Genomic DNA, 13,432 nt, shown 5'->3' with positions numbered 1-13,432 from the left:
ATAGAGCCACCCACACACACACACACACACACACACACACAGAGCCACCACCACACACACAGAGCCATCCACACACACACACACACAGCCACCCACACATAGAGCCACCTCCAAAAAAGCTACACAGACAGAGCCCAACACACAGAGCCACACACACACACACAGAGCCACACACACACAGAGCCTCACACACACAGAGCCTCACACACACACACACACACACAGAGCCACACACACAGCCACACACACAAGGCAAGAAAAACAGCACAATCAGGGGGGCCGATGCAAGAAAAACGGCACAATCAAGGGGGCAGAGGCAAGAAAAACGGCACAATCAGGGGGGAAGAGGCAAGTAAAACGGCACAATCAAGGGGGCAGAGGCAAGAAAAAAAGGCACAATCAGAGGGTAGAAAGCAAGAACAAGAAAAATGGCAGAGGCAACGCACTGGTGAGATCAGTGCGGGCATCCGAGCAACACACCAGGAGGTACAGAGCCTCCTCGCAACGCACTGGGGAGCCTTTATTCTATCTAAATAAACCCCAAGAGCTCTTATAACACCCAACTCAATGGAACATCAGTATCTGTATTTTTGTAAATGAAGTGTGACTGAGCCTTCGGTTTGAACTTTGGGTTTGATCTCAAAAATACTAACAGGAAAACCCTCTGGTAAGGAAATGTTCTTACTAAAGAAACTAGATCCCCTAACCTCCCTGTGCAGGTTATATTGAACAGAAAAGAGCACTTTTGCTGTTAAGCACTGCAAAGTGGCTGATTCCAAAGGCTCAAAGAGATATTTTTGCAAGCCCTGCAAGACTGTTGGTAAATCCCAGGGTGATAAAAACTGTGAAGGATAGTTTATTTTCAGTTTGATGCAGTCTGACAACCAGAAAGCCAAGGGTACAACAGCTGATATGCCCCCACATAATTATCTAAATTATCTATTTCTCGGTCCTTTCTGGGGTGCAATGATAGCACTTTCCATCGAGACTCAACAGTATCGCAGCGAACATAGGAAAGTTTCTCATCAGCTACAGCGAGAGTTCTTTGAAAACAATAGTCCCTGGGACCGTCGAGCACCCCTCCAGAGGCGTAGATGATGGTGCATAGTACGAAGGCTGTTAATTACACCCAAGTCCACACTGCACTCGACACCTCTACCAAGGCTCCCCAGCAGTCCCACCGTCATCCGTCATCCAACACCAGTGATGAGGCAGAATTGCTGACCTTAAGAAAAGCAAGAAGCATCACGGCGCCTACGGTGCTCCTGTCTCTCTAAGAGTATGACTTTCATTCCCAGAACACCTCAAGAGTCAGCACAGGAGTTGCGGGCCGAAGATCGTGATGCGGGGGCCGGCACTTACATCGACATCCGCAGGGTGGATCTGATCTCGGACTCCGGTATCACAGCCTAATTGAAGGGGGCAGTGTGATGGATGGGCTCCTTTCTACGCCCTATTGAAGTCCCCGCTGCCCCAGGAACTCCGATGCTCGGGAGCCAAAATCCGCATCCGCAGCTCATTAGCGCATCCCCACAGAGCACAGGGCTTATCACCAGCAGATCTATGGGATGAAGCGAGCCGCCAGACAGATCGGGCCCTCTAAGCAAGGGCAACTCCAGGATCGCGACGGCCAGGATGGGGGAGGGGCTCCACCCTGCATACAGCCTCTGCTATTTTCGCTACTGGAATTCGGCGTGGGGGCCCTGTGCACAGATAAAACTTCTATAATCTCCAGTGCCCCTCTCCTGTTACCTTGCTTCGATGTGTGGTCCGGACTGCTCTCCGGGGTTCCACCAGTCCCTGCACGACGCAACCACTCCCGGGTCCGCTCCAGAATGCCTTCAGACCGGCTCGATCTCCGCTGCCTTTCCACCCGCAGGTTCACGCTGCCTAACCATCTATTCCATGACGGCGGCCTCGGCTCCCCAAATCTCCAGGCCTACGAGGCCATGCAGAAGCGGGACTTCTGCACCCAGATGGGTCCGGCGAGGTCTTGCGCAGGGTCCAGCCCGGCAAGGCAGCCACGTACCCTACACAAAACGAAGGCCAGCAGCCTACAACCCAGCAGCGGCATCGGTCTCCCTAGCTTACCAGGGGCTGTGTTTTAGATGAAGATGGGGTGTGAACAGCAGGAAATCTAAAACCTTGAAGTGCTGGCCCCTCAGGAGGTGTTTAGACTGAGATGATGCAAGCCTTTAACGTTATGACACGCAAAAACACCCACCATTTCAGCCCCGTCCTTTTCGGAATCGGGGCGTGTTTAGTTGAGTGACGGCCAAAGAAACAAAGCCAGCCAATGGAGAAGGGGGGTGGGTTTAAGCCCCCATACTGCAAATCATTACATTTCGGCTGCGCAAACACTGCTGCGCAGTGTATCGCTAGGCCAAAACCTAAAAAGGACAGTTCTTGCCGTCTCCTCTATGTAGACATTTGATCGTGGTGTAATATAAAATCATGTTAATCTTTAATACGTTTAGTCAATCTAATTAAATCAATTAGGAAAACAGTAGCAAAAAATTAAAAGACTACATGGAAATCACACACCTTGCAAGAAACACCAGGCAGTGAGGTATACCTCCGTATGTCATTCACACCTCGAAGCTGACCAGTGAGAAATGACCACAGTGGGCGAATTGTGAGGCACGTTGGCGAGAGAGGGCAAATCAATCCTAATTTAGGACTTGTTCTTAGAATGAAAACTTGATAGGCACTGGGCAGGCCCAAAGAACACAAGCTGAGCGTTCTGAGTTGATTGACGGCTGGAGTTGGTGGTGGGGGATTTAGCGATGTATATGAAAGGTGATTGGGGAGAGAGAGGAACATACCTTTCCTCAACACTGGTTGCAACACTAAAGTAAACAAAGTCTGCAATGAAGTGGAGTGGCAGAGATTTGAATAAGAGGGTGACCATTTCAGGCCCATAGATGCTTCCGGTAATGGTGTGACAAGATAGGGCATGAGAAACATTCAATGCTCTGCTAATGGCAAGGGAGACTGGACTGGGAAGTGGACAAGAGAAAGCAAATGGGTCAGCAATATGAAAGTACAAGCCATGTGGACTGCAGGCTTAGCATGAGAAGACTATGTAGGGCCTAGAGGTCATAACAGATTGGCATATGGAAACGTCACTTTGATAAACAATATGACCACATTCACCAACACATTAAGAACATGGGGATTCTAGGCCGCAGTACGACTGATGAATGGAAATAAAGATGTGTAAACCACGCATGATGGGAAAGAGGTTTCATTTTCAAACAAAGAGAACAAGGAGGGTTCAGACCAATGTCAATAAATGCCAACAAGCATAGACGCTGGGCTTCAGAAAAACCGAAAGACTGCTATTCCCTGTCAGTATGGAGGTTGTTTACATTGTTATTTTGTTCGGTTGTTCTGGCAAATGGTAAAGTTAATAATAGTAACGTTTTGTTTATATATTCCTTAATATCACCGTTTTGCATTTCCAGGCCATAGAGTTACAATGAAATGCTGCATACTAAGTCAGTACCAATGTTATCAGCCTCTGAAGGATGAAAGGCCGAACTGTGCATGTTTATTGTCGATTCTGTGACTCGCAGATCACACCACCACTAGTGGTTATTGGTGGGTGACGGTGACTGGAGGGACAAGAAAAAAGAAGCATGATCGGCATACTTTAACAGGACTATACTTTGCTGTGATAGAAGATGGAGAGAAAAAAGAAGTGAAATGAAAAGGACAACAACAACAAATAAGTATCTTTGCAAGAGAAAAGTGGCTCATTAATGGAGCAATATCCAATAGCAAATTCCAAAGAGACTGAGGGAGGAAGAGAAAAAGAGCTCCAAGAGCCTGCCTTGTCTTTGTGTGCGCCATATATATGTCGCCACCCTGACTGAGAGGCAATAAATGCAATCCATCATTAGTACTGTAAGCAGGGACACAACCTGCAGCAAGGGAGATGAGGAAACATGAACCCACTAGAGCTGTGCCCACTGGCACCATCCAGGTAACGTTAGAGGTTTGAAAGTGAGCATTAGAGGGAGAGGAGTGAGAGAGAGTCCGTGGGCCTTAGAATCCCTAGAGTGCACTGGCAGTTTCGGATAATGGGCACTGCAATTATGTTTACAATTCCACTCAGAATATGGAGGCTTTTTCCAGTTCCACCCTTATATAGAGGGGGAAATGCAAGAAATCAAAAGCTGTATTTGTGCTGCCTTCAATGGCTGACCCAGAGACAGTGGAATAAGGCTTGGTTGCAGGTCTTTATCCATTGTAAAACGTGGGTAGGATGTCGAGGAATGGAGTGAGTCCATTGAAACAGATGCAGAATAGGGCAGAACATACTCTTTCTATACCCTCCCTTATGCTCCTGCACCCTAAATGGTAACTTTACATGTAACTCTGGCCACATACTTTTTTCTCTCCTCTAAAATGTATGTCATTTCAAATGTATTTATCTTTATGATTGATTTCATCCACCTTCCTTATTCAGTTTTTCACCCCTTATTATAACATTGGAATATTGGGAACTGAAGACAATGGAGCAGCAGTGGCCTATATAAACTGATATAGGCCCAATGCTCTGCACATTTCAATTTCCTAACACACAGCATCTGCCTTCCTCTTTCCCCTGCCTTTCGAAAATATATTATTTAGGCAGAGGCTGTGCAGGTGGACACTTGCAGCCTGCTTTCGCCCTTCCCTCCTCCTGTAGCTCCTGTAGGAGGGATGCTGCGCCTTTTCGAATAGGCTCAATAGCCAGGAACTGAGGGCACAATAAAGTGATACGCAGAGGAGGCAAGAGTCATCAAAGCTACCAACAGGGGCTGAATCCCACCTACCCACCCACACCAGCACACGGAACAGAAAGGCGCATGTTACAAGTGTTGAGCGAGAAGGAAAAGAAACCACACCCTACCCATAACAAAAGAATGGACAAGGGTCGCACGGGCAGATGAGTAAAGCAGTCTTCCACTTATCTGTGGGCCATGGGATGCCAAACAGCAGGGTAACCAGAGGGAGACCGGAATGACATTCAAAGGTCCATGGCGCTGGCATGGCATTTGCAGCCTAATTACAGTGGAGGCCTAGAATACGATGGTAGCAAGTGAAGCCTATAACCCCGCAATCGGCTGCCACTGTCGAAAGGCAGCACAAGAAAGTATTGCCTTGAACGTATGATCAGTTAAATAGAAATATTAAATATTTAAAATGATCTAGATCACCTATTAGTGGACAAGGCTGCTGATTTGGGAATAAGCCAACCTGCGAGTATGGAAGAAATACTCAAACTGTAGCCATTTAACCCTAATAATGTCTAGGAGTGCTTTAATAAAGAAAACTTAGGTGTGAACCTAGTGTGAGGTTAACACTCTCTTTGCGCTGAACCTTTACGTCTCTCAACTTTACACCACCCTCTGTCTTTTCCTGTCACTGCCTTAAGAGTTTACTAACAGTTCGGTCCGGCTCTTCCAAAGGATTTTTACTGGCTGCCCCCGTAGGATTTAAAATTGGGTATATCCGATAGGGACGGATTCCGTTTTTTCCATTACCTCATATTCTTCTGCATCCCTATCTCGGTTTCATCTCTGGATATAGCACTGAAAACATTTTGTTTGCAGGAATATCATTGTTCTTAATGCTGGTGACTGCAACACGTGTGTTAGCGAAACCAATACGTCTAAACTACTACTAGCGTTGTTTCGTTCTAGGAGAATGAGCAGAGATAAGTCATGAAAAAATGTCTACGTCAGTAGTAGAGACCTTAGTCAAGCTCCAAAACGTTCCCCAGTTTCCACATTTTAGTCTTTTTACTATCAACCAGTCTTCATTACTGGTGCAATGCATAGTTTGTTACACAATCCCAATAAGGGTTTTGTAGAGTGCAACTACTCGCCCGTAAGAGTCTCAAGGTGCTGTGTGGAGGGTTCTGCTGTTCAGTTCCAGGTCCTTGCAGGGAGGTAGGAGAAGGATCTTCCTCCAGCAGTGGTCCTGCCGATCCATAGGATTGTGGCCAGGGCCTGATGGGTTGAGCGGGGTTGTCGGATGGGCATGTGATGGTTGTGGTATGTGGTCCAGCATTGTGGAGGGCTTTGTGAGAGTGTGTGAGAAGCTTGTAGAGGATCCTTTTTTTGACTGGGAGCCAGTGGAGGTCTCTCAGGTGGTATAGTGATGTGGCTGCGGTGAGGGTTGTTCAGGATGAGTCTGGCAGGGGCGTTTTGAAAGTTTTGCAGCCTCTATTGGAGATTTTTCATGGTGCCGGCGTAGAGTGCAGTGCCGTAATCTAGTCTTCTGCTGACGAGTAAGTGGGTGACTCTTTTCCTTATCTTGTGGGGATTCACTTGAAGATCTTTCGAAGCAGGCAGAGCGTATGGAAGCAGGAGGACGAGATTGCGCTGATCTGGTGGCTCATCGAGAGTGAGGAGTCCAGGATGATGCAGAGGTTTTGTGCGTAGTCTGAGGGTGTGTGGGGGGAGGGGGGAGTCCGAGCGCGGTGGGCCACCAGGAGTCGCCCCAGACAGAGGGGTTGGGGCCCGGGATGAGGACTTCAGTCTTGTGATATTAATCAATACCAGAGTTGTGCTAGAATATTGTTGCTGAGTACGTTTCCTCAAAAGCTTCTTCCTTTGAGCATGCTCAAATGGCGATCCATATCCGATATTGGTGTATTGAACATTGCCATAAACATACTTGTGAATATATCGTATTTTCTTTCTGCTTAATGCACTCACTAGGACTCCCTCCTTTCTTCTGCCCCACTTTTCGTTCAATACCTTATCTGTTAGCATACTTCCTTCCACACTGTTATTTTCCCTGACATGGCGTCCATATTTATTGAGTGGTGTCCCATTACTGACCTCCACTTTCCCTTCTCACTAATGATCATATCTCCAGATGTGCTCTCACCTGAACTACCCTCTCGCCTTCTGCCATTTGCAATACTGGGTGCACGATTTACAAACTTTTCCACCCCACCTCGTTCTACGTCGGTTCATCGGATTGGTACCAGCATTTATGCCCGACTGCCGGATTTCATCATTAGCTAAAGAAATGTTAAGGTAAGAGTATAAAACCCATTCAAAGTTTCAATCAATTGTCCTTGCATCCGTTGCATTAGGCCCTAATTGGTTTCTACATATACAATGTGGAAAAAGCACGCGCTACAGAACCCCGCCAATGCACACGGCGCGGCAGCATGACAGCAATACACAGCCTTCACAAATGCTTGAATGCCACGGCTCTGCTTCAGCAATTAGGTACAATGACACCGACCATGCTCCAAATTACTCTGGCACAACGAGTATTAAAAATTAATGAAATAAAAAGGTCTATTAGGAACCACTTATTCAAAGCTATTCATTTCCACCGCATCCGGCTACAAATACTTTCTCCTCACAAGGTCACCTGATTGAGAACATGCAAATGAAAAACATAATAAAGGGAGCTGCAGAAACAAGAGCCCCCATCATAACATAAACCTATAAAACCTATAAAATGTGGGTCTCTTTCATATTCCTTCAGGGCCCCACATAGGGGCTGTTAGTGCTATACAAATGATTGAATATAATACATGTTTTACAACGCTGCAAGTACAAACAAGTGATCTTACTAAAATTGAGACAGTCACCTGGGGTGAGAAGGGACATTGCTTAGGGAAGTTATTTTCCTTTCCAGGTGTGCCTTCATGCAAAACCTTTATATGTAATCTCCTATCTCGTTGTATCACAGGGAAAAGATACGTACGACAGGGCTGGTGAGTGCATTGCTTACAGATAGGCTTCAAATATCGCACACAATGAGTCTTCCAAAACCACAGACTGTGCAGTGCAAGAGACTGTAATAGAAAATATTATATCTAGAATAAAGCCACCATTTTCAGAGTGGTAATTTCCACTAAACTGGGCCATCCAGGGGTCACTGTAACCTTGTGAAGGAGCATGCAAACTGGCAAACATTGGAATATTTTTACGGGGAGTGGCAAGTTCTGGTGCAGAGGGTGGTGCAATGGGGTGGGAGGGCTGTGGATCCTCTGCACTTACTAAGCAGCAAAACCTAACCTGCCGTAGAGGATAAACAGCACGCTAGAGCTGCCAAGCATGTCCTCGGGAGATGTTAAAATGAATGGATTCTTGCAGTGCCGAGCCTTCACAGACATGGTCAACAAAAAAGATGCCAGTACTGCACGGCTATTACCAGGGTAGACAAGGGAAAATGAGTTATGAATCTCTCATTTCCACAGACCACTCTTTCAGTCAGGATTTTATCAAATCAAAATGAATTTATTTTTAGTTTTTTCAATTATTCTTTTTCTTAATTCTTTTTCTAGTATCATAAAAAGAAGAAACATGAATATTTGGCTTTATACTCAGTCTCACAAGTTTTGCACGAATAAAGAGAAAGAAAAAACAAGGGACCCTAAGTGCTAAGAGTTTAAAATAAGGGAAGGGTTATTTAGGGTAAGGATGCGTGAGGGAGTTTAGGAGTGAAGAAAGATTGACGTAACTCAAAAACATTCAACTGATACAAACAAAGTTACATTCAGACAGACTCACAATGGAAGGAAAGGAAAGGGGTGCGTTACGGTGGGGTGGCCTTGCACTAGTCCTATTTATAATGGCAGGCAGAACCAACTCAACTCAATTGAGGAAACCAATGTACTTTCTGTACAATCAAAAATAGACCATCAGCAATTTTTCATTTGGAAGACACGGTTAAACATGATTGGCCTAAATAGTGAAATGAACAAGGCAAGCTGGAGACACACTCTGTGCTAGGATGTCTAGCTGACCTGACTGTTTACCATATGCCAATGATTTTTAACTGGGTAAGTGTGAGATCTGAAGAATTCAGATGCCGTGCAGCACTGTAGGAATTGTAAGGTCTCATCATGCTCAGCGAGGCAGATAAAAAGAAAGGGGAAAGAAGGTAATAGGAGAGGTTAGGCAAACAATGGCAATCTTTGAGAATGAAGATGCGTAGAGTCAGTCTGGCTTCAAGAAAAAAAAAAGTACAACTAGTTCTGTCCAATATGACCCAAAAGTTGCACAAATCCAGCATAATGGATCAACCTGAAGTTAACATGCTCTAGGAAAGCACCATCCTTAATCTTCAAGCAAAGTTCCACCTCCCTCTTCGCTTAGAAAAGAAATAGAGGGTGGCGTTTCTTACAGTGTGCCCCCTTAAAGGGAACACCCTACCTCATGGCTTGACAGCTATTGAGAGTCACTGTGGGGTGAGAAAAACCAGATCCTCTTCCTGTAAGTCAATTTTCCCAAGTCTGCGGCATTGGATCTTAATATAGCAATACAAGAATAGTACTCCTCCTGTCAGCTCCGCCTCAGTAAAAAGCTTGGGGGTCACTTTAAGATCAGATCTGTCGCTGCACTCTCAGGTAGGCGCAGTGGTGTCAGCAAGTTTTTTTCAGCTCCGTAAAATAAAAAAAATTGCTCAGTTTCTCACACATTCTGCCCTCATTCAAGTCACTATAGCCCTGGTGCTGTCTCGTCTAGATTTTTCAAACAGCATTTATTTAGGCTTACCATTGGGACTCTTGAGAAGACTCCAATTGGTCCAGAACCAAGAAGCCAGACTCATAACTAAACAACCCAAGAGGCACTCAATTAAATCAGGCATGAAGGAGCTACACTGGTTACCTGTGGCCCAGAGAATAGCTTTTAAAACCTGCTGTATAACCTTCAGAGCCTTAAACAACTGTGGACCAATTTTTATTAAAATCCTTGTGACAAAATATGTCCCCACACGACACCTCCGATCTGCCCAGAAAACACTAGTGGCGGTGTCTCGATTCAAAAGGAAACGACAAGGGGGCAGCTGCTTTCATCACCTCGCTGCCACCCTTTGGAATTCGTTACCTCTACCACTCAGACATAGTAAAGATCTGCTCACGTTTAGACATGCCTTGAAGACCTGGCTGTTTGAGCAAGCCTATTTATAGTAGTTTTCACAGCAACATGTATCATCTCTTCCTCCCGACAGCGCCATGAAGCCCACGGCCGTACGAGCGCTTAAAAAAATTGCATATAACATAACATAACATAACTTCAAATGCCCCTACCACACCTGGCCCAGAGGCGGGACAGGGGTGGTTGGAAGAACTTCTACTCCATAATCCTGGTGCAGAATGGACAACGCTGGGGGCAAACGATTGACCGGTTAGGAGAGACAAAGCACCACAGTTGGTAGGGTGGGGGAGGGAGAGTTGGGGAGCGAGTGGGTGGGTATATGTACATGTCCTGCTGAGAACAGAGTCATTCCTACAGCACGCAAAACTGAAGAGTCATGATCTAGAGGTTGCCGCTATGTTCTATATAAAGGGATGGGGAGAAAACTGAAAAGCGTGATGTATTGCATATCTGTCGTACATACTGCATACAAATGTGATGATTGTACATTCACGAATAAAGTTCTTATTAAAAAAAAAATGGCCCTACCAAAAAATATACATATATGAATAAAAAAGAATAAATGAGGGAACTGGTGAAGAGGGACAGCAAGTGCCACTCCATGAACAAGGACCAGGATAAACGAAAATACAGGAGCAACAAAAGAGATGATGCTCGTCGGGGCTTACACAAGAAAATCAGCTGCAGAGTGGAGTGCACAAGTGTGATAAAGCAGAATTTATAAGAATCTATGCAGGATGAGACCTCAGAGTTCAGTGTAAGGTTGCTTGTGTGAGGTGTGACGGAGAAGAGGCACTTTGTCGACACAATGAAAGGCAAAGAGCTACACATAGAAGTATCGGTTTTGTTTTATTTTTTTTATTTTAAATAGGTGGTGAACTGGACTGATTGACAAGAAGTAGGTGGAAAACCGGGAGTTCCATGCATGCATTCTTTGTAGTGAGAGATACTCTAAGAGATGGCTAACATACAAGATCTGACCAGGGGTTTCATTCTGATGCTGTAAGGAAACATTAACAATACCGAACATGTATATGATGCGAGGGGAAAAGAAACTAGCAGTCTGTAGGGGATATTGAATTGGGAAGCAAGGAGTACGGTGATGTTTGTAAAGAAAAATATTTTATATTTGCTGGGACTAGTACGAACAGTTACAATTTTCATATTTCAAAATCCCAGACAAGCGCGTCATCTAGGATTTTGCCAAGTTGCACGGTATGATTGAAGTTTGTGGAGTTAGGGGGTCATCTTTGTTGTGCTAGTTAGTTTATAAGTCACTTGCAGAGAGACAGGAGATGAAGTCTATAAGGACTGAAGTGAGGTACATCCATAGAGCAGGCCATTATCTTTCCAACAATCACAAAACGATAGGCACATCACAAGTTACAAGGAGCAATTCAGCCCTTTCTTTTTAGACAAGGTTTGTTTTCAAGACAGTTCAAAATGATATATATTTTGTACTGACTTTTAAAAGGTCACACTAACTAGCTAGTAGAGAATAATGAAATAAGCAATTCCAAATCAGAAATGTATAACATTATAACATTTTATGTCACAGTAAGCTGAACAATGCACTACATTTGGATTCGTCCCTTTTTTAGGAAAAAGATTCTATGTGTGTGCGCCTATTGTCTGAATGACTGAAAACAGGTAAATGTCACTGTGAATATCCTTAATGTCGAGGCTTCCTCAGGATGAAGGGCCTTAATCCTACATGTATGCTGCGATGTCTGATGGTGAGAGGAGTGTGTGCATGACAGATATGCAGAGAAACAGAGGTGAGGAGAGGTAAGGAAAGAGATAAGGGTGGAGAGGGGGGAAGAGGAGATGGAGAAAGGCAAAGAGGGCACCAAAGTCTAACAGAAGAAGAACGATAGGGAGATGTTTAAGAGGAGGGTGATAGAAAAGAGAAACGTTATTTAAAAGAGAGGACAGGCTAGGCGACAAAAATTGAGAGCCAAAGAAAGGTGAGGGAAAATGTGAGCAAGAAGGTGAGAATAGGAAAACAGAGAGGGGACGGGAAGGAGTTTGAGAAACACATGAGAAAAGGAGAAGAAAGAGACCAAAACAAAAAGAGCAACGTGACACTAGAAAAGACAATGCCGAGGAAAGGGAGTGAATAAATAGTAAGGACAGTCGAAGTCTTTGCTGCAGTCTATCAATTATGTTATCCCATAACACACACAATCAACAAGCTCAACACCACAGCTACTCTCTTCATGTTTATGAATGCAGCCCAGTGCTACGGCTTTAAAGAAGCAGAATAACATGTTTATCATGATGAATTACATGAATCTTGAGCTAAACAAAGGGAGTATTAAAGCATTGTCGCCATCATATTACTTTGGCAGGTGAAATTAGTTTGGCCTTCCTCAGGCTGGAAAAGTAGGAGGGAATCAGTGGTATGCCTGCAGAATAAACATTTTGACACCTAAATGCCCTCCATTGTAATGGAACTGTTGAATCTAGGTTTTGCTCTGGGACACAAGCCGTCACGGAAGTCAAAATAAGAGGGTTATGCCAGGAACACAACTGATATTTCATATACAAGCTCAACCATCAAAATGTCTGCCTAAACATTTACTGAAATATTCCACAGTTTAGCCATTCAGAATTTGCAACTATAAAAATACATAGTATTTTACAAAGATACACAAATAGTTATTTTTTAATTCCCATCCAAGATGTACTGTATGTTAAACTGCACTTGAAGGAATTGACTTTTTTGAAGATTCAATCTCTGAAAAAACACTAACTTCTTTCTAGCTTCTAACTGAGCTAGGACCTCAAAGGATAAGGGACTGGCGCTGCAAGACAGCATAACCTTCTGGTCAGAAGAGAAAACATATCCAGACGATGAGGCAAAAGGCCCTGAGAGAGTTAGCCAAAAGAAACTTGGATCATGATATTTTTGCAAACCTGGCTGTATTTCAATGCTTAGAAAATATATTAATTGACAGTAAATTCAGAATGATACAAGTTTATAGATTTCACTGCCAACTGTTCACACACTCTTCATAGTGTAAAGGCATTTGGCTGGTTGCCCAGATACGACCAAAACCACAAGCATTACCGCTAGAATTTATTTCCAGAGAGGAGATGAAGAGAAACTAGAATCGTGCATAAGATATCCAAACGTTCAAGTCAACTATAGCCAGATCACAAGTGTGGGAGTAATCTTGTGCCTTTTACAGAAGTTTTGGACATTCCTTCATTTAAATAAACACAATTTTCCAGAGCATGGTTATGTGTAAAAACCAAAGGCTTATAGCAACCACAAAACGGTACCTGATAAACAGGAAAGTGCCCCTCACAGTTCTAATCATGGATGAACCTGGCCAAGCTTTACCTCAAAATCACCAATGTAAAAGTCAAGAAATCTGGAGGAAGACATTAACACACACCTGACCTTACTTCCAATAATGCAGTCTCCAAAGACACTTCAATCACCTGTGGGAAATGCATATAGTCTTACCACAACTGCTCATGCCACACAAACCTAGTTTGGTGATGGTAGTGACTATGTC

General features: G+C 44.3%; 1 protein-coding gene across 1 annotated transcript in view; it reads right to left on the bottom strand.

Moving 5' to 3' along the window:
• WWC1 (WW and C2 domain containing 1) overlaps positions 1-13,432 on the bottom strand; it is a 370,240-nt gene that overhangs the window by 266,270 nt on the left and 90,538 nt on the right. The gene's annotated exons all lie outside the window — the stretch shown is intronic.

The sequence above is a fragment of the Lissotriton vulgaris genome, chromosome 7, assembly GCF_964263255.1.
Source record: "Lissotriton vulgaris chromosome 7, aLisVul1.2, whole genome shotgun sequence".
In the NCBI taxonomy this organism is placed as follows: domain Eukaryota; kingdom Metazoa; phylum Chordata; class Amphibia; order Caudata; family Salamandridae; genus Lissotriton; species Lissotriton vulgaris.
The sequence above is the reverse complement of the archived record's forward strand: the minus strand, read 5'-3'. Positions and strand labels throughout refer to the sequence as shown.